Source organism: Tupaia chinensis, unplaced genomic scaffold (assembly GCF_000334495.1).
Source record: "Tupaia chinensis unplaced genomic scaffold, TupChi_1.0 Scaffold142846_1, whole genome shotgun sequence".
Lineage (NCBI taxonomy): Eukaryota > Metazoa > Chordata > Mammalia > Scandentia > Tupaiidae > Tupaia > Tupaia belangeri.
This window is the reverse complement of record NW_006202691.1, coordinates 910183-913884: the sequence shown is the minus strand read 5'-3', so window position 1 is coordinate 913884 and position 3702 is coordinate 910183. Positions and strand designations below refer to the sequence as shown.

Below are 3702 nucleotides of genomic sequence, written 5' to 3'. Positions count from 1 at the left end.
TCCTGCCATGCTCTGCCCCAAGATGCTTTGGGGCCTGAATGCCCAAACTGAAATCTTTCCTTGCCTGTGCCCAGACCCCTGCTGGCAGCAGAGTATGGGGCATTCAGTGTGTGTGTGTATGGGGGGGGAGGTGGGGGGCAGAGCGTGGAAAGGGGAGGCCAGATAGGGCCCAGTGCACCTGGGGCAGGGGAGCCCTGAGAACCATCCTGGGGTGTCCAGGGCTGTGGCAAGAGAGGTAGGACCATGCATGAACTGAGGGTTTAAGGCCCTATGCATGGTCCATTGACCCACTGAACTTCACGTACAAAACACAAACTCAAAGATGCCATTAAAATTTGAACATCCAGGGACCAGCAGTTAGCGTAATGGCTATGTCCCATGTAGTCGACCGCGGTTCGAGTCCTGGACCCGGTGGCTTAAAACTCATGCTGGGCGTGTATGCGTGCGTGCCCAAGATCCTGAGAGGAGAATGGAGGAGAAGGGATTGCAGTGTGGCCATCCCCCCTGGGGTGTGATTTCCGGCTTTCTGTCTTCTTTCTGTCTGTCTAGCGAGCGCATGGCCCTATAGCAAAAACCTCTCCAAAAAAAAAAAAAAAAAACGTTGAACATTCAGGGACCAGTAGATGGTGTGTGTAATGGGTATGTCGCTGGACTCCCACATAGTTCAAGTCCCAGACCCGGCGGCTTCAAACTCACACCGTGTGTGTGTGTGTGTGTGTGTGTGTGTGTGTGCCCAAAATCCCAAGAGGAGAATGGAGGAGACTAAGGTGTGGCCATTGCCTGAGGGTTGATTTCTCGCTTGCTATCTCTCTGTCTCTTGCTTTGTCTCTGGAAAGTGCACAGGCCCTATAGCAAAAATCTCTCTTAAAAAAAAAAAAATCCAAAATGCTCCAAATCTGAAACGTTTTGAGCATCAAGATGATGCTACAAGTGGAAAACTCCACCCCTGACCTCATGTGAGGATGGCAGTCAAAACGCAGCAATATGAAAATACTGTGTAAAATACCCTCAGGCTGTGTATATAAGTATGCGTGGGAAACATACATGAATTTCGCTTTTAGACTTGCATCCCATCCCTGAGCTAGCTCATTATGTATATGCATATATTACAAAATCTGAAAAAAATCCCAAATCTGAAACATTTCTGGCCCCAAGCATTTTAGATAAGGGATAGTCAACCTGTATGAGGAATTTCAAGACCGCAGGGCTGGCCTTGTAGTCTCAGGGCTAAGAGAGCCGGTCCTGGTCCCGTATGACTGATCGGGGTTTGAATCCCAGCCCTTTCTGCATGAAAAACATGCAGGGTGAGTGGGTGGGTGTCCAGCAGGATAGAGGGATGGAGGAGGACTGCAGCATGACTGTGCCCCGCTTGGGAGGGCTCTCTCCCTTTCCATCTGTGTCTGGTGAGTACGTATACCCTCTGGCAATCAAAAAATTTAAAAAAGAAAATAAGGGGCCAGCAGATGGTGTTAGGGTTACATTGCTGGACTCCCAGGTGGTCGACTGCAGTTCCAGTCCTGGACTTGGCAGCTTAAGATTTATGCCAGGCTCGTGTGCGTGCGTGCCCAAGATCCCGAGAACAGAATGGAGGTGAAGGGATTGTGGCATGGCCACCCAGTCTGGGAGGGAAATTTCTTGCTTTCTGTCTCTCTCTGTCTCTGTGGCAAGCACACCACTCTATGGCAAAAATCTCTCTCGAAAAAAAAATAGGGACCAGCAGTTGGCGTAATGGCTATGTTGTTGGACTCCTGTGTGGTCGACCGCAGTTTGAGTCCTGGAGCCAGTGGCTTAAACTCCTGCTGGGCGCATATACATACGTGCCCAGGATCCCGAGGAGAATGGAGGAGAAGGGATTGTGGTGTGGCCATCCCCCCTGGGGGGTGATTTCTCACTTTCTGTCTTTCTTTTTCTGGCGAGCGCAAGCCGCCTATAGCAAAAACCTCTCCAATAAAAAAATAGGAAATACAAATAATAATTTCAACCACAGAGCATCAGACAGCTGGGCTCCTCTTAGTGCCAGGTCCTTGGACACGTGGCGCCCCATGGGACTGCATGTTGGGAGCTTTGCCTGTAACACCATCTCTTTCTTAAAAAAAACTCCTTTCCTACCTTAGAAAATGGTGTCTGCTTTTTGTTTTGAATCTGGGCATGCTCTAATTTTTCCCATCCCAGACACCACCTTTATTTTCATTCATTACGCTAACTGCTTAATTCGGTCAACCATTATTGACCCTCTTAGCCAGGTGCTGGACCCTGAAGTCCCTGCCCTCACGAAGAGTCAAACAGGGCAAGACCAGAAGCAATAAGCGATGGCCAGGGCGCGCCTTGTAAGTGCTGGGAGCAGAGCACAGCAGGTAAAGCAGGGAGTGGGGAGAACAGACTTGGGGTGAGGGCTTGCGATTTTGGAAGTGGCAAGTACGGGTGTGGCTGGAAGAGGAGGAGGCTAGCAGCGAGGGTTAGGGTGGATGAGAAGAGGAGAGGGTGCTGCGTGGGGTGCAGTGTCTAAGGAGGGGGACGAGAAGGAAAGACAGCGTACCTGGTGGGGCCAGGGCTGGGTGAGGGGACTGAGCAAAACTGGGAGAAGCAAGAGGGCAGGATTTGAGAGTGGGCAGAGGCTTGGAAACGGAGGAGCGATGTTTTGAATCTCATCGTGAATCCTCTCTCCCCTTCCTATTTTTTTTTTTTAAATGACATTTGGACCTTTTAGAAACATACCATCAGATATACCACTATAAAGTAAAAATCTATTCTAGTTTTTGTTGACTGTAAAACAATGCCAAGTAGATGAATTTACTAATTCCCAGCTGTTTTTCTTCTGGAATGGGCTAACCATTTTGAAACTATCTAGTCCATTACAGGAGTATTCGATTCCTTAAGCTTTGCGATCTATTCTTTGGAAAACTTGGTAAAAAAAAGGATTCGTTTTTCTGTATAGGGATGAGTCTATGAGAACATACTCGGTATTAGTGATAGCACAACGCAGAACAGATCATGTGTATGTGTCGTGTTCACGTCAGTGGCGACTTCCTAAGCTGGTAACTAACTATGGAGACTGTCCAGGATGAATGCCGTCCAAGCGTAGTCAGCCGCAGGCTACACTCAGCCCCTGAACATGGCTGATTAAAAATAAAGAAGGGTAAGGAAACAAAACATACTCACCAATTATGACATTTTCAAGAAGCTACTCTTCGCAGAAGTAAACAAGAGGGACTTTCCGGAAGCTGCTGAGCGGGACTGGGAGGTTTAAAGCTATGGCTTTGATAAGCACCCGAGCAGCTGCAAGAGTAGATTCTGCAGCATACAAGGATGATTCTCTGTAGGAGGTGGGTATTTTCTCCATCTAAATAAAAACATGGAACGCTTGACGGATTTGTATGTCATCCTTGCGCGGGGCCACGCTAATCGTTCCAATTTTAGAATATGTGCTGCCGAAGCGAGAACTCCCCTTCCTAGCTCTAATGCCAATGAAACCTCCTTTCTGTTCACTGCTAAGGCTAGGCACATCTCGGCATTTGGATGATGATGGTAGATTGGAGGGAATCGTTCTGATAGGGAGTGGGGAGCAGGTTCCTCCAGAAAGACGCTTTTCCAGCATCTCCAGGTGTGAGATCTTTCTAAGATGCTCTGCTAGACGCCAACACCCCACTTTCTATCACAGAGTTTACAGGTGAAGCACTGTCTGCTCAATAGAAAGGGCTGGAT

At 48.4% G+C, this 3702-nt stretch overlaps 1 pseudogene; it reads right to left on the bottom strand.

Moving 5' to 3' along the window:
* Positions 1-3346: 3346 nt before the first annotated feature.
* LOC114005166 (uncharacterized) lies at positions 3347-3441 on the bottom strand (annotated as a pseudogene).
* Positions 3442-3702: the final 261 nt, after the last annotated feature.